Source organism: Pecten maximus, chromosome 11 (assembly GCF_902652985.1).
Source record: "Pecten maximus chromosome 11, xPecMax1.1, whole genome shotgun sequence".
Classification (NCBI taxonomy): Eukaryota; Metazoa; Mollusca; class Bivalvia; order Pectinida; family Pectinidae; genus Pecten; species Pecten maximus.
In genome coordinates, this window is record NC_047025.1 from 26,063,011 (window position 1) to 26,086,522 (window position 23,512).

The 23,512-nt window shown below is 38.6% G+C and overlaps 1 protein-coding gene across 1 annotated transcript in view; it reads right to left on the reverse strand.

Annotated features, from left to right (window-relative positions):
* LOC117337620 (WW domain-containing oxidoreductase-like) overlaps positions 1 to 23,512 on the reverse strand; it is a 72,437-nt gene that overhangs the window by 20,208 nt on the left and 28,717 nt on the right. The gene's annotated exons all lie outside the window — the stretch shown is intronic.

Below are 23,512 nucleotides of genomic sequence, written 5' to 3' on the forward strand. Positions count from 1 at the left end.
AACAGTCCTGATTTATTTAAGGCTGTATGCTACCTTACTCTAGAGAGAAGAAATAGATTAAGTTATAATTTGCACAAATCCTAGTGAGACCAAGAAGGGAGTGTTAATCCTAAGGACACATGATAGAAGGCATGGTTTTAGGGAAGGAATGATTTTAGTCAGTAGAAATCAAGAGGAAATAGAGGGAAAGCATTAGTTTATTCCATAGACCTGAGAGGGAAAAATCTTTACATAATTAAATTCTAGGGGACAAACGAGACAAGTATATACATGGGGCAAGAAATGGAGTGAGTAAAATATCCTAGATCTATAGCAGACATACAGGGATCCTGGGAGGATTTGGTCAACAGTGAAAGTGACAGCTACTAATGCCATAGTAGATAAGTCTGACAGCTGGTTGACTAAGATCTGTGTAGCCTTATAAGCTAGCAGTGTCAGTACTACAGCTGTCTATGTTGACAAGAACATCTACCACTGGTAATGCATGTTTGTCCACCCAAAAAAGGTGCATTCAAAATTTGATATACTGGGTTTTGAATCTAAGCCTAATAAATTCTGCCGTAGATACTGTATATATATGCAGGCCTGCATGTTTTTGTTCACCTATAACACTGACGTACAATGGCACCACTTTATGCACATTCTGGTGTATCAAAGTTATATTGAAATTCGCAACAACTAATAATAATAATAAAAAAAATAGATTTTAAGATAAATTGTAGATTGTCCAGGTGTACAGTGTGAATGATATTATCTGACAGCTAGCTTTAGTGTAGCTTTCTTAGAGAACAAACGACTGTATTGAAACAGCCCTGAAAAGACGATATAAATTGTAAGGACACTATCGCCTAGCTCTTATGTCTCCTGCTCTATAGACTTTACCTTGTATCTACGTCCTCCATAAAAAGAATGCCACACAGTAAATAAATATGGTGTTTTGTAAATGGGTCAAATTGAAGAAAGGTGTGAAGCTAATTGCTGAATGAGAGGAAGGCTGAATTCAAACTTTAAATGGAAAGATCAAGGTTGATTTTTTTGGGGTAAAAGATAGGAAAGTTGGTTTCAATGACAAAAGAATTGTTAGATAGGTAGATTTTGACTTCAGTAGAAATATACATTGTAGGCATCAAATACGTGGGTTAGGAATACTGAAGTTCTAGGACATAAAACAGTGCACAGGACAATCTCAACCTGCAAGCTCTAAATAAACCCTCAAACCAAATGAACTACCTGCACGGTTACTTGTGATCAGCCCTGCAGTCAAGTTCTGTTTTACTCCTCCTTAAAGAAAATTTTCAACCCCAATTACATAAGGCTCTATACCATTATCAGGGGAAATCAATTTCAGTTCAAGTATGACTTTAGTCCTTCCATATAATTCATCAAAATATGTTCTTTATAAATAGGTGCCACATTTATAGAAATTTAATGCGACCTTCCATATAATTCATCAAATGGTGTTCTTTATAAAGAGGTGACACAGTTATAGAACCTTACTGACAGAAGAAAGGTATGGTCCATTCATCTCTACACAGGACAGAAAGCTGAGAACACAGATTGCCCTGTGTTGTGATAGTTGTTAACTAAGGCAAGATACTTTACTCCAATTCTCTGCAATGTATGTTGTTCAGTGTGGTAGCCACCAGCTGCTACAAAGAAAATCTGCCTCAATATGATCCAGCAAACCAGCAATCTTTGTAAAGAACTGTTACACCGAGTTCTTAAGTTCTTTATTCCTCAAGTCTTCAGACTTATCGTATCATATACACAGTGCAGATAGATTAATGATACAATACAATACTACAGCAACATGATACCACTCAGAAATAATACATAATTATTATCATAATGACACTACAGACATTAAATATAATGTCATTGTTATTATACAAATGAGTATACATATATTCTTACATCTGGCATTGAATGTGTATAAGTACAATAGAGAACTCGCTATGTGACAAGTTATCATCTCATACTGAGTTATGTCAGTCATATGAAGCCTTGTGTAACAATACTCGCTGTATCTCAATCAAGTTGGCTCCCACTGTGTGTGGCTAGAAATCTCAATTCTTTTCTATATTCATGCTTGAACTAACACATAGCAAAATAAAGTCATTCATAAATTTTATTGTAATTGGGGTTTTAAATGTGAGCTATGTACAGATTATGGAGGTGAAACTTGATGTGGGTAGCATGCCAAGACAAATAATATCACAATTGTATGAGTTTTTGATCAATTTTAATGTCAGGACATTTATTGCAGTTGTAACGACAGCTGGGTAATACAAGTGTTTGATAAATTGACCCCTATGCAACTTCAGATTTTGATTCTGGAAATTTAACACTAAGAAATAGAAAAAGATGCTGTTTGACATGTGGAGTTAACAGATATGTTGTACTAAAGGAAAAGGAAAGACACTGTATTCTACACATGTATTTTGTTAATTTTTGTGCCGAGGGAAGGGGGAGGGGGGGGGGGGGGGGGGGGGGGGTGAGGATTTGTGAGAATGAAAATGAGGGGATGAGGATTTGTGAGTATGATAGTGAGGGGTATGAAGATTTGCCCTTGTGACCATTACCCTGATGGGTATCCTTTGACTAGAAGGCTGACCTTTGCCCTCATGGGTGACCATTACCCTGATGGGTATCCTTTGACTAGAAGGCTGACCTTCGCCCTTGTGGGAAACCATTATCCTGATAGTAATCCTTTGACCTGATGGCTGACCATTACCCTAACAGGTATCTTTGACCTGATGACTGACCTTTGCCCTCTTGGGTGACCATTTCCCTGATGAAATCCCTTGACTAGAAGGCCGACCTTTGCCCTTGTGTGTGATCCTTGCCCTGATGGATGAATCCTTTCTCATGATTACAACAAGGACTATCGTGACATGTTACATGTATTGGCCTTGGTGTAGTGGTAAGTGTCTGTCTAGATACAAGTACTTTGCCATTAATGCACCTTGCAATATGTATGTATTAATCATTGTGTCTAGTAGCCTTGAGTTTTGCTGCTATCCTCATGAATGTACAGTAATGTTTCTCTATCTCAGAGTTCTCTACCTCTCTACCTCAGAGCTCTCTACCTCTTTTACCTCTCTTACCTCTCTACCTCAGCACTCTCTACCTCTCTACCTCTCTTACCTCTCTACCTCTCTACCTCAGCACTCTCTACCTCTCTTACCTCTCTTACCTCTCTACCTCTCTACCTCAGAGCTCTCTACCTCTCTACCTCTCTACCTCAGCACTCTCTACCTCTCTTACCTCTCTACCTCTCTTACCTCTCTACCTCTCTACCTCTCTACCTCAGCACTCTCTACCTCTCTTACCTCTCTACCTCTCTACCTCTCTACCTCTCTTACCTCTCTACCTCTCTTACCTCTCTACCTCTCTACCTCTCTTACCTCTCTACCTCTCTTACCTCTCTAACCTCTCTACACTCTCTACCTCAGCACTCTCTACCTCTCTACCTCTCTACCTCAGCACTCTCTACCTCAGCACTCTCTACACCTCAGCACTCTCTACCTCAGCACTCTACCTCTCTTACCTCTCTACCCTCTACCCCTCTTACCTCTCTACCCTCTCTACCTCTCTTACCTCTCTACCTCTCTTACCTCTCTACCCTCTACCTCTCTTACCTCTCTACCTCAGAACTCTCTACCTCAGAATTCTCTACCTCAGAACTCTCTACCAGCACTCCTTACCTCTCTACCCGCACCTCACCTCTCTACCTCTCTACCTCGACTCTCTACCTCGCTTACTCTCTTACCCAAACCCCTACCCGACTCTTACCTCTCTACCTCAGCACTCCTACGCGGCCCTCGTCACCTCCTTACCTCTCGACCAGCTCGACCCTCTTACCTCGCTTACCGCTGACCGCAGAACCCCTACCGCCTCAGAATTCTCTACCTCAGACCCTGCGACCCAGCACCCGTACCAACTCTACCCTCTTACCTCTCTTACCTCCTACCTGAACACCTCGTACCCTCTTACCTCTCTACCTCAGAACTCTCTACTTCTCGTACCTCTCTACCCTCTAACCGACCCCTTGTACCCCCGACCTCTACCACTTACCACCTCTTACCGTCTACCCACCTCTTACTCTCGTACCTCTCTACCCCTTACCTCGCTACCCGCTACCCGCTGACCCTCTGTACCTCGACCCCTACCTTCTAACCTACCCTCTTACCTCTCTACCCTCTTTACCCTCTTACCTCTCTTACCTCTCTACCCTCTTACATCTCGTACCTCTTTACCCTCTTACCTCTCGTACCTCTCTACCCTCTTACCTCTCTACCCTCTTTACCTCTTACCTCTCTACCTAGAACCTCTCTAGTGGACCTCTCAGGACCCCCTTACCCTCTTGAACCCGCTTACCCTCTAACCACCTACCCAGAATCTTCTCTCGTACCTCTCGAACCTCACCCTCTTACTTCTCGTACCTCTCTACCCTCTACATCCGACCCTGACCCTTCTACCCTACCACTATACCTCGTCTAACCTCTAGAACAACCTCGTACCTCTTTACCCTCTTACCTCTCTTACCTCTCTACCCTCTTACCTCTCTAACTCTCTACCCTCTTACCTCTCTACCCTCTTACCCTCTTACCTCTCTTACCTCTCTACCCTCTTACCTCTCTACCTCTCTACCTCTCTTACCTCTCTACCTCTACCTCTTACCTCTCTACCCTCTTACCTCTCTACCTCTCTACCCCTCTCTTACCTGACTACTACTCTCTATTCCTCTCTTACCTCTACTCTACTCAACGCGACCTCTTACCTCTCTTACCCTCTACCTACTCTCTACCTAGAACTCTCGACCTCTGCTTATACCTCCTACCTACCTCTCTACCTCTCTACCTCTCTTACCTCTCTACCTCTCTACCTCTCTACCTCTCTCTACCTCTCTACTCTCTACCTCTCTACCTCTCTACCTCTCTTACCTCTCTACCTCTTACCTCTCTACCTCTCTACCTCTCTACCCCTCTTACCTCTCTACCTCTCTTACCTCTCTACCCTCTTACCTCTCTACCTCTCTCACCTCTACCTCTCTACCTCTCTACCCTCTCTACCTCTCTACCTCTCTACCCTCTTACCTCTCTACCTCTCTACCCCTCTTACCTCTCTACCTCTCTACCTCTACCTCTCTACCCAAACTCTACCCTAACTCTCTCTTACCGCTCCTACCTCTCTACTCAGAACTCCTACTCTAACCCGACTCTAATACACTCTACCCTCTACCTCTTACCCTCGAACCATCTAACTCTGGCTACCGCTCTTACCTCTCTCATCTCTACCCGATTCTCCCCCTCTTACCTCTCTTACCTCTCTTACCTCTCTACCTCAGAACTCTCTACCTCTCTTACCTCTCTTACCTCTCTACCTCTCTACCTCTCTTACCTCTCTTACCTCTCTACCTCTCTTACCTCTCTTACCTCTCTACCTCAGAACTCTCTACCTCTCTTACCTCTCTACCTCTCTTACCTCTCTACCTCTCTACCTCTCTACCTCAGAACCTCTCTTACCTCTCTTACCTCTCTACCTCTCTTACCTCTCTACCTCTCTTACCTCTCTACCTCTCTTACCTCTCTACCTCTCTTACCTCTCTACCTCTCTACCTCTCTTACCTCTCTACCTCTCTTACCTCTCTACCTCTCTACCTCTCTACCTCTCTACCTCTCTACCTCCAACATCTTACCATACACCTCTCTTTCTACCTTCTTCTACCTCTTACTAGAACTCTCTACCTCAGTCTCTACCGTCTCTAACCTCTCCTCACCATCTTTCCTCATCTTACCTTCTGGTACCCTCAGTCCTCTGAATAGCCCTTCTTCCCATGTCTCTTACCTTTCTAATTACCTCTTATCTCTTACCCTAACCTATCTTACATTGTTACCATGGTCATGTACCTACATCTTAACCTTTACCACATGGTCAACTTACTACCCTTTAAACTATGATTACCATTTCTTACCTACCTTAGATATCTACCTTACTCATACTACCTCATCTTAACATTTACCCTATCTATACCTACCTCTATACTACCTCTACCCTCTACCTTAGATATCTTACCTCCTAACCATTAACCCTACCCCAGTTAACCTCATTAATGTAAATTTCTTACCTACTCTAACTCTCACCCCTCGTCCCTACTCTACCTCATCTAAATACCTGTTACCTCGCTACCTCAACTACCTCTTTAACCTCACTTTACCTCCTACCTCTCCATCTTACTATACCTCCTACTAATCTTACCTCTACTTACTCTCCATGTCCCTACCTCTCTACACTTGCTACCTGTCTTCTGTACCTCTTACCTCTTCACTCACTCTCTACCCGTGTACTCATTCTACCCAATCTCTTACTTCTACCTCTCTCTCTACCTCCTACCCTCTCTACCTCTCTACCTCTCTTACCTCTCTACCTCTCTTACCTCTCTACCTCTCTCTCTACCCTCTCTACCCTCTTACCTCTCTTACCTCTCTACCTCTCTTACCTCTCTTACCTCTCTACCTCTACCTCTCTTACCTCTCTACCTCTCTTACCTCTCTTACCTCTCTACCTCAGAGCTCTCTACCTCTCTACATCAGAGCTTTTTACAGAACATTTTACTAATACACCTCTCTTGTCAAACTTATTTCAGCTGTATTTAGTAGGAAGGTGATCTGGAGTGTGTGGGTTATAGGTCACAGGTTCAAAGTTGTCCCTACACATCAATAGTGTCCATGATCATAGGTTACTCTGTTGGTACTGTCAGTCTCAGGTTCCTCTGAAAAAGCCCATGTGTTCCATGTACCTACCCATTTTAATATGTTACCCATGTGTTCCATGTACCTACCTATTTAGATATGTTACCCATGTGTTCCATGTACCTACCCATTTTAATATGTTACCCATGTGTTCTATGTACCTACCCATTTAAATATGTTACCCATGTGTTCCATGTACCTACCTATTTAGATATGTCACCCATGTATTCCATGTATCTACCCATTTAAATATGTTACCCATGTATTCCATGTACCTACCCATTTAGATATGTCACCCATGTGTTCCATGTACCTACCCATTTAGATATGTTACCCATGTGTCAATGTACCTACCCATTTAAATATGTTACCCATGTATTCCATGTACCTACCCATTTAAATATGTTACCCATGTATTCCATGTACCTATCAATCTAAATATGTTACCCATGTATTCCATGTACCTACCCATTTAAATATGTTACCCGTGTATTCCATGTACCTATCAATCTAAATATGTTACCCATGTATTCCATGTACCTATCCCATCTAGATATGTTACCCATGTATTCCATGTACCTACCCATTTAGATATGTTACCCGTGTATTCCATGTACCTATCAATCTAAATATGTTACCCATGTATTCCATGTACCTACCAATTTATATAACCCATGTGTTCCATATGTACCTACGTACCAATTTATATAACCCATGTGTTCCTTGTACTCATTCATTTAAATAACCCATGTGTTCTTTGTACTCATTCATTTAAATAACCCATGTGTTCCTTGTACTACCCATTCAATATTTGTTTAGTTTGTATTGCTTAATGTCCCATCGACAGCTATGGTCATATGCCCTACCTGCAGGGCCTCAAATAACCCATGTGTGACCCTTAAAATAATCTTATGGCCTATAACCACAGGTAACCATATGTTTACCACACAAAGATAACCCTCTTGGTAACACAATATCCTTATATCAACCCAACTTAGATCACCCTATAAGTATCCTCTCTAAACCTCCCCCTTCCCCCACCCCCATAGCCCCTTTGGTAACCCACATCATAATACACAGACCTTTATAAGCTGATTGTTTTATTTCAAACTGTATGCATGACAATTTATCATAACTGATGAAAAACGTTTCCTTTGAATTGAGGAAAAACAATTTTTATGAATATTTTGTCCTGTTTAAAGACAGTCAGAAATAGTCCAGCTTACCACTAGCGTAACAAAAGAAAATAAACACAATTTAAAGTTGGACTACATCTCCTTGTCCATCCCTTTGGTGTTAGAGCCAGCCATTACTCAAATGGTAGCCTGTTTGTGATGCAGAACCACACATCTTATCTAAATATACAGCCTGCAGAAACCCCAGTGGTATATATATATTACCTTACCTACTCTACAGAACACCCCTGTATAGATGTACATTACCTTACCTACTCTACAGAACACCCCTGTATAGATGTACATTACCTTACCTACTCTACAGAACACCCCTGTAATAGCTATACATTACCTTACCTACTCTACAGAACACCCCTGTATAGATAGATATACATTACCTTACCTACTCTACAGAACACCCCTGTATAGATATACATTACCTTACCTACTCTACAGAACACCCATGTAATAGATATACATTACCTTACCTACTCTACAGAACACCCCTGTATAGATATACATTACCTTACCTACTCTACAGAACACCCCTGTAATAGATATACATTACCTCACCTACTCTACAGAACACCCCTGTATAGATATACATTACCTTAACTACTCTACATAACACCCCTGTATAGATATACATTACCTTACCTACTCTACAGAACACCCCTGTATAGATATACATTACCTCACCTACTTTACTAAATGCACCATTGACCTGATTCTTTTTTAACATTAAAAAAAAAATTTGTTTAAGTGATTCTCATATTTAATCTTAAAATAGGCCAAGGTCGTTCATTTGAAGCAGTTTGATTAACATTTAGATCCAGTAAACTACAAGAATATATCCTGATTTAAAAACTCATGGTTCTGTTGATGAATTTACATGTTTGGCACATTTGACCTTGAACGCTATTGAAGGTCAATATCTATAGTTTGTGAACCTTCAACACAGCTTGCTACAAATCACATGATGTGACACTCTATAGGACCCATAATTTTGTAAAAGATTTTTTAAAAGAAGATTTCTGTATCTGATCCAAGTGACATTGAATTATAAAACATTGATGATGGTCCAGGCCAGCAAGGTATACATTAAATATGATATTAAAGTTGTTTTAAGAAAAAAAGTAAGAAATGGACAAATTGTCAATTCAGAAGTTGACAGAAATTTTGAAAAAGCAAGCTAAAATAAAAAGAATATCTAAATAGAAGAGTATATGACTTTAAAGAGAAGAATAAACAATTATGAAAAAAAACATGTGTTATAAAACTACTATATCTTGGCAAGAGAGAAGTGTGTGAAATTTTGGGTTACAACTGTATACCATCATGTAGAGTAAACTGGCACATGTTGCTCTCACACAACCAGCAGACTAGGCCCTGATGGAAGGGTCAAGGTCAGACAAACCAGCCTCTCCATGGCAGTAGGGTAGGGGAGAACAGGATCATCAATCTCCATTAAGGCCTCATATATCTCCATTTACTTATATCTGGTGTCACAAACAGGCTGTTCATAACACACCTAAGTCCGGCTTCTTCCAACTTCACTACATCATAATCATGATTGTACAATATTGATAATTTGACATGAATTTACTGATAATTTTTTTTTCTATTTCAATATTTTCAGAAAGTCAAGCATGCATTCTATGTGGGATATATTCAAGATTAAAACTGATAACAACATTGTCGATGGTAGGTTAAAAACTCCCTGTTGGGATATATATAGATCTGGGTGGTAATGTGTTTGTCAGTTCATTGAGGAAGCTTGTTGACCTAATTAATATATCTTTCATTAATTGATAAAAATGTATCTGAGTTGCATGGTGTGTATCTTAAATACAAACTAGATTATTTTTTATCTGTTATAACTTCAACTCAAATACAAGTGTCATCTTAGAAATCAGTCAGCCATTCATAAAATTAGGCCCTAAAAGTGTGGTAGAAATTAATCAAGCTTCAGCCAGGAAAAGGTCCAAAGAGCCCATAGAAACACAATCTTCCAATCAGGAAAAGGTCCAGAGAGCCTGTAGTAACATAAAATCTACCAACAATGGAAAGGTCAAGCAGAGCCTGCAGAAACAATAATATACCACTAAGAAAAGACCACAAAAAACCTGTAGAAACAACAATCTACCAATCGCAAAAAGGCCTGAAGAGCCTGTAGAATCATAGCAATCTACCACTCGTGAAGAGGCCCACAGATCCTGTAGAAATACATTAATCTACCACTCAGGAAAAGGCCCATAGATCCTGTAAAAACATAGCAATCTTCCACTCAGGAAAAGACACCACTAGAAGCTGTAGAAACATAGCAATATACAATTAAGGGAAGGTCCAGACAGCATGAAAAACATAACAATATTAATTACTATCAGGAAAAAGGCCAAGAGGGCCTGTATAAACATAACAATCTGCCACTAAGGAAAAGGCCAAGAGAGCCTGTAGAAACAATACCAATCAGGAAAATACCCCAGAGAGCCTACTGCACATCTAGAAATCTAACATGCAGAGAAAGGCCCACAAAGCATTTAAAAATATATCAGTATTCCAGTCAGAAAAATCCAATGTTGATCCGCCTTTCAGAAAAGGAAGACTACAAAGCATCAATCTCCCAAACAAACAATAGAAAAACAAAGACTCCACATACAGATAAAGCTTCAAACCAGGAAAAGGCCCATAGAGCCTGTCAAACATACATCAATCTTCCAGAGAGAATAAAAAGACCTGATCTGAAAGAAACATTAGCTTTATTTAAACTGTATTTGTCTGTAATATCGTCACAATTCTATTTACATCGTGTTTATGTTTGTATGTACAATCTGTGGCTAGATGATGGCCTATATAGGCATAGCCTGTTGCCCAATCCTTTTGTGTTTACAATAAAATTGATTGAAATGAAATAAAATGATGAAATATATGGATTCTCCAGTTAGAAAAAAGACAGTCTTCAAGCAGGGGAAAACATCCAAAGAACCTAATTAAAAACCAAGAGAGCTTGCAGAAATATAATAATTTTGATTCAGAAAGACTATCAGAATCTGCCTAAACACATCAATTTTTTCAGACAGGAAATGACCACTGTTATACCACTGTCTTTAAACATATTGGATCAGTTGGAAATATGAAGTTGTAAGAAGTTGGTTAATATCAAGCTATAACATTTCTTGCCACTAAGAATGTTAAAAATATGAAGTTGTAAGAAGTTGGTAAATATTAAGCCATAACATTTCTTGCCACTTAGAATGTCTGTCTGCTTCCTATGGTACAGTGTATTTATAACGGATTTGTTTCAGTCATTTAAAATAGATTATTAGATAGTAGAAACAAAGTTTTTGCCTTTATTTTATTGCACTGAAAACAAATTTTTCATTTAAGATTGAAAGCTAATTTCAAAAGTAAAAACTGGTAAAATGTACAGAAGTACTAATTAAAGGCCTGTCAAGGCTCAATACCATGTCTTTTCTTTAAATTGGAACATATCCAGGTCATCGATAAAAGGCACAGAGGTCCTGTTGTTCCCTGAAGTTAGCTGAGTGTATGTATACACAGGCAGATCAAAACATAATATACCTATCAGCTGTGTAGCAGGGCTTAGACATTGAGTACACCTTGTTAGTGCAGAAAAAAAAGAGGTCTAAGGGGCCTGCAATTACCTGTCATACACACATGTGTATTGGATGGCTTAAGTGTGACAGAATTATATATGTACAAATATATGCACTGCCAATAGTTAAGAAAATAGGACAAAAGCATCACACAAAACAAAAGAATAATAGATATTGATTGTTTTATAAAAATAACAGATACCAATTACTTTATATAATATTACAAGCCATTTCAAAGCTTTATTTTCAGTAGTTATACAAATGTGATTAATTATTTTTCAGATTGAAGGCCTATCTGCAGGATTAGCTAGCTTATTAAATGAGGCTCTTTATCTCTCCTCATCACAAGTACATGCACTGTGAAACAACTGTCTCTAAAGAGCTTTGTTTTCATAATATATGAATTATTAATACAAAAATATGATAAATATGATAGAATATATACCCTAATGATGATATAATATGATAGAATATATACCCTAATGATGATATAATATGAGACTCTTTAGTATAGTAGTTCTTTATAAATGCAATTAAAACCAGATTAAGACATGACATCGGGACACAACCCACAAATACAGGATACATTACTCCTTAGTTATACAGAAACTACCCACAAATACAGGATACATTACTCCTTATAGTTATACAGAAACTACCCACAAATACAGGATACATTACTCCTTATAGTTATACAGAAACTACCCACAAATACAGGATACATTACTCCTTAGTTATACAGAAACTACCCACAAATACAGGATACATTACTCCTTATAGTTATACAGAAACTACCCACAAATACAGGATACATTTACTCCTTAGTTATACAGAAACTACCCACACATACAGGATACATTACTCCTTATAGTTATACAGAAACTACCCACAAATACAGGATACATTACTCCTTATAGTTATACAGAAACTACCCACAAATACAGGATACATTACTCCTTAGTTATACAGAAACTACCAACAAATACAGGATACATTACTCCTTAGTTTTACAGAAACTACCCACAAATACAGGATACATTACTCCTTAGTTATACAGAAACTACCCACACATACAGGATACATTACTCCTTAGTTATACAGAAACTACCCACACATACAGGATACATTACTCCTTAGTTATACAGAAACTACCCACACATACAGGATACATTACTCCTTAGTTATACAGAAACTACCCACAAATACAAAATACATTACTCCTTAGTTGTACAGAAACTACCCACAAATACAGGATACATTACTCCTTAGTTATACAGAAACTACCCACAAATACAGGATACATTACTCCTTAGTTGTACAGAAACTACCCACGAATACAGGATACATTACTCCTTAGTTATACAGAAACTACCCACAAATACAAAATACATTACTCCTTACACACAAATTAATTTAACAATGGCATGGGTAGCTATTGTCTTTACAATTTATAGACTAGTCTGTGAAGATCTCCATCTGTCAGACAGTGTAATAAACAGTTTATCCTGTTGTGGAAACATCAGGTGATATTTTACACAGTCATCAATAGTTACTGACTCTGAAGTACTATGGATTTTGTCCTTTCTGTCAGCAAGTACTGAGCCATGAATAACAAAATGTCCCATAACTTATTGACTAGTCATAATATATGCATCAATAAATTTTCATCAAAATATGCTCATTTATTGCAAATTACACGACTAAAGATCTGAACTTTAAACCTTTTCTTTTTTCAGTCAAACAGTCTCTCAAAACTGAATAGGCACAACTAGGGGAGGGACCGTGTAGAGTCAACACATGAACTTTGGGGACGATTCTTGAAGTACTTTCTGAGTGGTAGTTAACTTCAATTGTTAAAATCCAAAACAGCATCCGTTGACTTTTTTTTTTCTTATGAACCTAAACAGACAGCAATATAACAAGAGTTTTTAGCTCACCTGGTCCGAAGGACCAAGGTGAGCTTATGCCATACCGTAGCGTCTGTCGTCCGTCGTCCGTCCGTCCGTTGTCCGTCCGTCATCCGTCCGTCCGTCATCTGTCCGTCCGTCAACAATTGACTTCTTCTTCATAACCACAGATCAGAATTTGACCAAATTTGGTCAGAAGCATCCCTATGGGGTGGGGACTCAAAATTGTACAAATGGTGGGGCTGACCCCCCGGGGGTCTGAGGGGCGGGGCCAAAGTGGGTCAATTTGGCTATATTGATATAAACGACTTCTTCTCTGAAACCGAGCAATGGATATCGCTCATATTTGCCTGGTAGCATCACTATGGGGTGGGGATTCAAAATTGTACAGATGATGGGGCTGACCCCCCAGGGGCCTCTGGGGTGGGCCAAAAGGGGTCAATTAGGCTATATTGATATAAACGACTTCTTCTCTGAAACCGAGCAATGGATATCGCTTATATTTGCCTGGTAGCATAACTTTGGGGTGGGGATTTAAAATTGTACAAATGGTGAGGCTGACTCCCCGGGGGTCTGAGGGGCGGGGCCAAGAGGGGTCAATTTGGCTAAATTGATATAAACAACTTCTCCTCTGAAAACAAGCAGTAGATATTGCTCATAATTTACTGTGAGCATCCCTTTGGGGTCGGGATTCAAAATTGTACAAATGTTGGGGCCTACCTCTCTCGGAATGAGGGTCAGGGCCAAAAGGGGTCAATTTGGCTGAATAGATATAAACCCTTATTCTCTGAAACTAAGCAATGGATATCACTCATACTTGTATGGTAGCATCGGTAGGGGATGGGATTCAAAATTGTACAGATGTTGGGGTTGATCCCCCTGGGGGCTGAGGGGCGGGGCCAAAAGGGGTCAATTTGGCTAAGTTGATATAAACAACTTTTTCTCTGAAACTAAGCAATGGATATCTCTAATATTTGACTGGTAGCATCCCCTTGGGTTAAGGATTCAAAATTGTACAAATTACAGGGGCCGACCCCTGGGGGCTGAGGGGCGGGGCCAAAAGGGGTCAATTTGGCTAAATTGGTATGAACAACTTCTTCTCTGAAATAACTCATATTTGTCTGATAACATCCTTTTGGGTAGGGATTCAAAATTTTATAAAGGAAGGAACTAACCAAGGGGGCAGAGGGCGGGGTCAATTGGTTTAAACAACTTCTTTTCTGAAACTAATCAATGAATATCACTCACATATGTGTGGTAGCATCCCTATGGGGTTGCGCAAAAAGTCAATTTCATTTCATGGATTAATGCATTTTTTGGCATAAAAACCTCACATACCCATATAAAATGCCTATAATATATTGATATAGCAATACCAGTGACAAATATACTTAAGCATCATTCTTGTTTCATATCTCATGAAAACCAGGAGAGCGATACAGGCCCTCTGGGCCTCTTGTTTAATGGATGGGCTTATACAGCAGTGGGCTAAAAAATATTGGAAGTTAATTCAATGTTTCAGTATTTTTGTCAATCAAGGTTTCATGCCAGATAAAGAAACAATAAGGTTTGATCAGTAGGTATTTTGACATGGAACACAGGATTTCTAAACAACATCACATGACAGGTTGTCTTGGTGAATAAGAAAGGTCATGAAGTCAGGAAAGGTCACATGTTACCAGATAGTATTGAGGTCACTGACTGACGTCATTAGGGAGCACTGACCGATATTTAGGTGGTAAACAAATTAAGTTTTAATTGACAGGGAGGAAAAGTGGTGAAACTTGATGAAATATACAATAAAGATATGACATTTAACATATGAGTTTTATTTCCTGCGTACCCAATAGACACATGGTATATATAGAATATAGGTTATCTCTTACAACTTTTTTATAATTCATAGAGAAATTTTTCCTGTTCATTTTGGAAAAAGTATAATTCTGTTATTATAAATTTCACATTTCAAGTAAATCATTTTCTGATTCAATGAAAATTTGATTTAAAAGTCTTAATTATTTCAATTTTGGTAAGGTCACTAAAGTATATTTAAAATAAAGATATCTTTGAATGTAGGACCTTAATTACAAATTTAAATTGTAAGAAATATGTGACCTAAATCAACCATTTGTCTGTTAGAATTTCACATCTTTAACATAGCAAGACTCAAGACCTTCATTTATACAGCTGTACTTCCATTTTTTAAACCTACAAAAGACTAATATCAAATCTAAATGATATCGTATATAATATTTCAAATTCAAACTATGCGGCTCTGTGAGACTGTTAAAGGGTTTTATTTGAATCATCGGTCAGAAAACACAAATATATGTGAACATTTTGGAAACACTTGTGAAACCTAAGTACATTTCCCAGCTAACAAAACCTCAAAACTCTAAGAACCTACTTGGTCCAAAATTTGTGGGCACTGACCCTCTTTCCTGCTGGATTTGTTACACTTGGTTCCCATGGTGATAGCAGTGATTTATGTGCTTGGGTAACAGACACATGTTTCAGGTTTTACAATCTGTTAAACTTTTATAGCTGTAGACACAATGTGAACAGCCCTCCCATTTGTAAATCATTAAAAGTCTGATACACTAAGGATAATAATATACCCCAAAATCATATGTGGAGAAGATAGTATTACTTTATATATATACAGTACTGCAAATAACACACAGTTCTTTCTCTCACATACAAAACCCATCTGAAAGTTTGGGACAAAATCAAATTCATGTATTTTGTATGAAATAATTTTTTTTTAAATAATCAAACTTTGCAAAATCCTGCTTCTTAGTGTTATTCTTGAAAATAGTTTGGCTTTTACAATACTTTCTGTTTTTATGTTTCAACATCACAAAAACTCGAGCTACATGAAGTAATGTCAAACCTGAATTCTGTGATATCGGATTATATCCATCGAAATGACTACCTACTCCACTGTCATTGCCAATACTGACTTTACTGACATATCTGACACAATGACATGGTGATGAAATCAGGTTTCACTGCATGTTACAACTTGTCATAATTCATTACGATGTCACTACACCAGTTTATATATGGTACACAAAAATATGGATGGACAAATGTATGTTACAAAACAAGAGGCTTATTGGGCCTATATTGCTCACCTGTATATAATACAACTTTAAAATTGATTTATGTCAGTTACTGTAGTAGATGCTAAAGCTGAACATGACTTTATTCAAATATGAGAGTAAGCTAAATTTATTCATTTAGAAAAAAAACCTTGAAAGCCTTTCAACCTACCATGTTGCACAGGCCAAATATTTTGATATTGAGCTTTTATGTTATTGAGAAGAAGTTGTTAACAGATTTTAACACATTTGACATATGTAACCTTGAAAGTAGGACATTGTCCTTCATTTGAACAAACTTGCACAAGAGTAAAGTCACCTTCCAAAATATGGAGGTAGGCAAGCATACCCTGAATAATAGACCACTTTTAAAACTAAGCTGTTGCTTTCATTTCTAATTTCAAGAAATTAACAATTTGTATGAACTCAACATGATATCCAGCCATAGAGCCATGTACAAGCTGAAGGCATATGTATGGAACATTTTGTGATAACTATACTTTCAGATAATTCAATCTTTATTTCTATTCAGACTCTCAAGGATGCCTGATTTTTAATATTTTTTATCAAAACAATCTGACATTTGAAAGATTTGATAATTTACATGAAATGGCTTGTCTCCTGACATTGTTGTAGCTAAGACAACAGACAAACGGATGGGTGGCAGATGTTTCCACTCAAGGACAAAAGTAGGTTTCAGAAAATATCAATGGTTTTATAATTCATCAATTCAATAATCCATGATGCATTAGTAGCCTCAATCTTTGCTCTCATACCTGATGCATCAGTAACCTTGACCTTTGTTCATATCCCTGATGAATCAGTCAGTAACCTTGACCTTTGTTTCTCTACCTGATGTATAAGTCAGTAACCTTGACCTTTGTTCATATCCCTGATGAATCAGTCAGTAACCTTGACCTTTGTTTCTATACCTGATGTATCAGTCAGTAACCTTGACCTTTGTTTCTATACCTGATGTATCAGTCAGTAACCTTGACCTTTGTTCCTATACCTGATGTATCAGTCAGTAACCTTGACCTTTGTTTCTATACCTGATGTATCAGTCAGTAACCTTGACCTTTGTTCCTATACCTGATGTATCAGTCAGTAACCTTGACCTTTGTTCCTATACCTGATGTATCAGTCAGTAACCTTGACCTTTGTTCCTATACCTGATGTATCAGTCAGTAACCTTGACCTTTGTTCCTATACCTGATGTATCAGTCAGTAACCTTGACCTTTGTTCCTATACCTGATGTATCAGTCAGTAACCTTGACCTTTGTTCCTATACCTGATGTATCAACCAGTAACCTTGACATGTACATTAACCTTGACACTGACTAGCTGTAACACCACTCTTACATTAACCTTGACACTGACTAGCTGTAACACCACTCTTACATTAACCTTGACACTGACTAGCTGTAACACCACTCTTACATTAACCTTGACACTGACTAGCTGTAACACCACTCTTACATTAACCTTGACACTGACTAGCTGTAACAACACTCTTACATTGACCTTGACACTGACTAGCTGTAACAACACTCTTACATTAACCTTGACACTGACTAGCTGTAACACCTCTCTTACATTGACCTTGACACTGACTAGCTGTAACAACACTCTTACATTGACCTTGACACTGACTAGCTGTAACACCACTCTTACATTAACCTTGACACTGACTAGCTGTGACACCATTCTTACATTGACCTTGACACTGACTAGCTGTGACACCACTCTTACATTGACCTTGACACTGACTAGCTGTAACAACACTCTTACATTGACCTTGACACTGACTAGCTGTAACAACACTCTTACATTAACCTTGACACTGACTAGCTGTAACAATACTCTTACATTAACCTTGACACTGACTAGCTGTGACAACACTCTTACATTAACCTTGACACTGACTAGCTGTAACACCTCTCTTACATTGACCTTGACACTGACTAGCTGTAACAACACTCTTACATTGACCTTGACACTGACTAGCTGTAACACCACTCTTACATTAACCACACTGTACAAATTTCTTATATATATTTCTTTTATATCTATTGCCACTCACATTTAGTACTCATTTAATTTATAATAAAACTTTTATTACAGTGTGAAATTTTATCGTTTCATTTAATGTTATTGAAGCATGAAATTTTATGACTTCAGTTTTCATGCTGTGAAGCTGATTATTACATAATGCCAAGAGCACGTGACCACTATACTGCAAACCATCTCATTCAAAACACTTGTCTCGGACTGGGCCGACTCAGGAAACTCATGTATCCAATCAGCAATAAATTAAAGTTACACTTCCAACAGAAAGAAATATGCGTGAAAAAAAAAAGTGAAATCTCATAACTTTTTGGTTAATTTACCCTGCAAAACTTTGCCTGCCTCTGACTGCTGTTGGTAGATTTAAAAAACAGAACCTCATAAAACTTTAAGTTGCTGTCAGTTTTTGTTAAATTTGATCTTACACAATTCTAGTGTCTAAATGTCTCCTGGATGTGAGGCTAATAAAGAACATGTGTGAGAGTTACAGCCATCAGCCATTTAGTCTGGTAGAGGAATCCTCACACCAATATTTCACCTGTCAAACTATTGTTTCCTGTTCCTCATCAGCACCCTTCCTCCTCATCCACACCACATCAGCACCATTCCTTCTCATCCACACCACATCAGCACCATTCCTCCTCATCCACACCACATCAGCACCCTTCCTCCTCATCAGCATCCTTCCTCCTCATCCACACCACATCAGCACCCTTCCTCCTCATCCACACCACATCAGCACCCTTCCTCCTCATCCACACCACATCAGCACCCTTCCTCCTCATCCACACCACATCAGCACCATTTCTCCTCATCCACACCACATCAGCACCATTCCTCCTCATCCACACCACATCAGCACCCTTCCTCCTCATCCACACCACATCAGCACCATTCCTCCTCATCCACACCACATCAGCACCCTTCCTCCTCATCCACACCACATCAGCACCCTTCCTCCTCATCCACACCACATCAGCACCCTTCCTCCTCATCCACACCACATCAGCACCCTTCCTCCTCATCCACACCACATCAGCACCATTCCTCCTCATCCACACCACATCAGCACCCTTCCTCCTCATCCACACCACATCAGCACCATTTCTCCTCATCCACACCACATCAGCACCATTCCTCCTCATCCACACCACATCAGCACCCTTCCTCCTCATCCACACCACATCAGCACCATTCCTCCTCATCCACACCACATCAGCACCATTCCTCCTCATCCACACCACATCAGCACCATTCCTCCTCATCCACACCACATCAGCACCCTTCCTCCTCATCCACACCACATCAGCACCATTCCTCCTCATCCACACCACATCAGCACCCTTCCTCCTCATCCACACCACATCAGCACCCTTCCTCCTCATCCACACCACATCAGCACCATTCCTCCTCATCCACACCACATCAGCACCATTCCTCCTCATCCACACCACATCAGCACCATTCCTCCTCATCCACACCACATCAGCACCCTTCCTCCTCATCAGAAGTGATACAGTTTATTTTCTTTCAAGATTCAAAAACTCTTTGAGGCTAGAATGGCTGTTCTAACTTCAGTCTCAATCAATGTTAATATTTCAGTCTGCTGAAATGCAAATACTGCTCAATAAAATAAAGTAAAATATAAAATCCAATGTAGTTGTCAAACCATATTCAGTGACCACCTTCTGAGAGTCTGGTCTCATTTAGCAGGTCACATCTCTTGGCAAGGTATAATGTCCTAATAGTGGTGATCTCTTAACACAGGTATAGTGTCCTAATGGTGGTGATCTCTTAACACAGGTATAATGTCCTAATAGTGGTGATCTCTTAACACAGGTATAATGTCATAATAGTGGTGATCTCTGTACACAGGTATAATGTCCTAATAGAGGTGATCTCTTTACACAGGTATAGTGTCCTAATAGTGGTGATCTCTTTACACAGGTATAATGTCCTAATGGTGATCTCTTAACACAGGTATAATGTCCTAATAGTGGTGATCTCTTAACACAGGTATAGTGTCCTAATGGTGGTGATCTCTTTACACAGGTACAGTGTCATAATGGTGGTGATCTCTTTACACAGGTATAATGTCCTAATGGCGGTGATCTCTTTACACAGGTATAGTGTCCTAATGGTGGTGATCTCTTAACACAGGTATAGTGTCCTAATGGTGGTGATCTCTTAACACAGGTATAATGTTGTAATAGTTGTGATCTCTATACACAGGTATAATGTCCTAATGGTGGTGATCTCTTTACACAGGTATAGTGTCCTAATGGTGGTGATCTCTTAACACAGGTATAGTCTCCTAATAGTGGTGATCTCTTAACACAGGTATAATGTCCTAATGGTGATCTCTTTACACAGGTATAATGTCGTAATAGTGGTGATCTCTTTACACAGGTATAGTGTCCTAATGGTGGTGATCTCTGTACACAGGTATAATGTCCTAATAGTGGTGCTCTCTTTACACAGGTATAATGTCGTAATAGTGGTGATCTCTTTACACAGGTATAATGTCCTAATAGTGGTGATCTCTTTACACAGGTATAATGTCCTAATAGTGGTGATCTCTGTACACAGGTATAATGTCCTAATGGTGGTGATCTCTTTACACAGGTATAGTGTCCTAATGGTGGTGATCTCTTTACACAGGTATAGTGTCCTAATGGTGATCTCTTTACACAGGTATAGTGTCCTAATAGTGGTGATCTCTTTACACAGGTATAATGTCCTAATAGTGGTGATCTCTTTACACAGGTATAATGTCCTAATAGTGGTGATCTCTTAACACAGGTATAGTGTCCTAATGGTGGTGATCTCTTTACACAGGTATAATGTCCTAATAGTGGTGATTTCTTTACACAGGTATATTGACCTAATAGTGGTGATCTCTGTACACAGGTATAGTGTCCTAATAGTGGTGATCTCTGTACACAGGTATAGTGTCCTAATAGTGGTGATCTCCTTACACAGGTATAGTGTCCTAATAGTGGTGATCTCCTTACACAGGTATAATGTCCTAATAGTGGTGATCTCTTTACACAGGTTCTATCAATATAAATTATTTAAAAGTGGTCTTCATGGGTATGCTCTTTCTCTTCAGGAGACATTTTCACCTTAAATTTGGACATAAACCATCAGAAAACTTTTATTAATCGTAATAATGATTACCAAGATACCTTTAAAGTCTAGACGGTCAATGTTTGTAACAATGAGTACCACGTTACCTTTAGAGTCTAGACGGTCAATGTTTGTAACAATGATTACTAAAATACCTTTAAAGTTTAGACGGTCAATGTTTGTAACAATGATTACTATGTTACCTTTAGAGTCTAGACGGTCAATGTTTGTAACAATGATTACCATATTACCTTTAGAGTCTAGACGGTCAATGTTTGTAACAATGATTACCATGTTACCTTTAGAGTCTAGACGGTCAATGTTTGTAACAATGATTACCATGTTACCTTTAGAGTCTAGACGGTCAATGTTTGTAACAATGATTACCATATTACCTTTAGAGTCTAGACGGTCAATGTTTGTAACAATGATTACCATGTTACCTTTAGAGTCTAGACGGTCAATGTTTGTAACAATGATTACTAAAATACCTTTAAAGTTTAGACGGTCAATGTTTGTAACAATGATTACTAAAATACCTTTAAAGTCTAGACGGTCAATGTTTGTAACAATGATTACCATGTTACCTTTAGAGTCTAGACGGTCAATGTTTGTAACAATGATTACCATGTTACCTTTAAAGTCTAGACGGTCAATGTTTGTAACAATGATTACCATGTTACTTTTAAAGTCTAGACGGTCAATGTTTGTAATAATGATTACCAAGATACCTTAAAGTCTAGACAGTCAATGTTCATAAAAATGATTACCGAGATACTTTTAAAGTCTAGACGGTCAATGTTTGTAACAATGATTACCATGTTACCTTTAAAGTCTAGACGGTCAATGTTTGTAACAATGATTACCATGTTACCTTTAAAGTCTAGACGGTCAATGTTCATAAAAATGATTACCGAGATACTTTTAAAGTCTAGACGGTCAATGTTTGTAACAATGATTACCATGTTACCTTTAAAGTCTAGACGGTCAATGTTTGTAACAATGATAATACTAAAATACCTTTAGAGTCTGGATGGTCAATGTTCATAAAAATGATTACCGAGATAAAGTATGATGGCATTAGGTCATATTGACCCTACGAGTCTGATGACATGAATGTCAACTAGTCAAGAACAGAGAGAAAGAGAGAGAGAGAAGGAAAGAGAGAGAGAGAAGGAAAGAGAGAGAGAGAGATGCATAATTCGGGTTTGATTTTTGTCAAGAGGTCTTAATTTCATTTCTGTGGCTGGAAATTTTATGCACTTTCATTTTCAATCATGGAAATTCCTTGAAGTTGGCAAGTTACAGATTATGTATGGCAGGATAAACGACATTTAACAAAAACTCTTCAGTAGATAAATACAACTGTAGTTGTTATATGTTGTTGAGCTATGTCTTTGTCATGTCTGGTCTTCATAGTTTGTAGATATACTAGAACACAGTCATCAGAGATCCTCCATATATGCCTCAACCTTATCATCATTGTTTGGAAAAGTGATCTTAAAAGGTCTTGACGACTGATTCGAAACTAATATCAAGGGTTTGCTGAAGAAACACATGCCAAATGTGAAGAAAATCAGTAATATTAGACACGTCCGCAATCAGCTAACCACTGTAACTGGCACACTGGACTTTTCTTTTTGTACACCAAGGAGTTTGATTAATATCTGATGTTCCCAGTCAACATATAATTTGCAAAGTAACATATTTCAAATATTTTGCATTTATACCTAATAAACTACAGATTTGGTCACTTG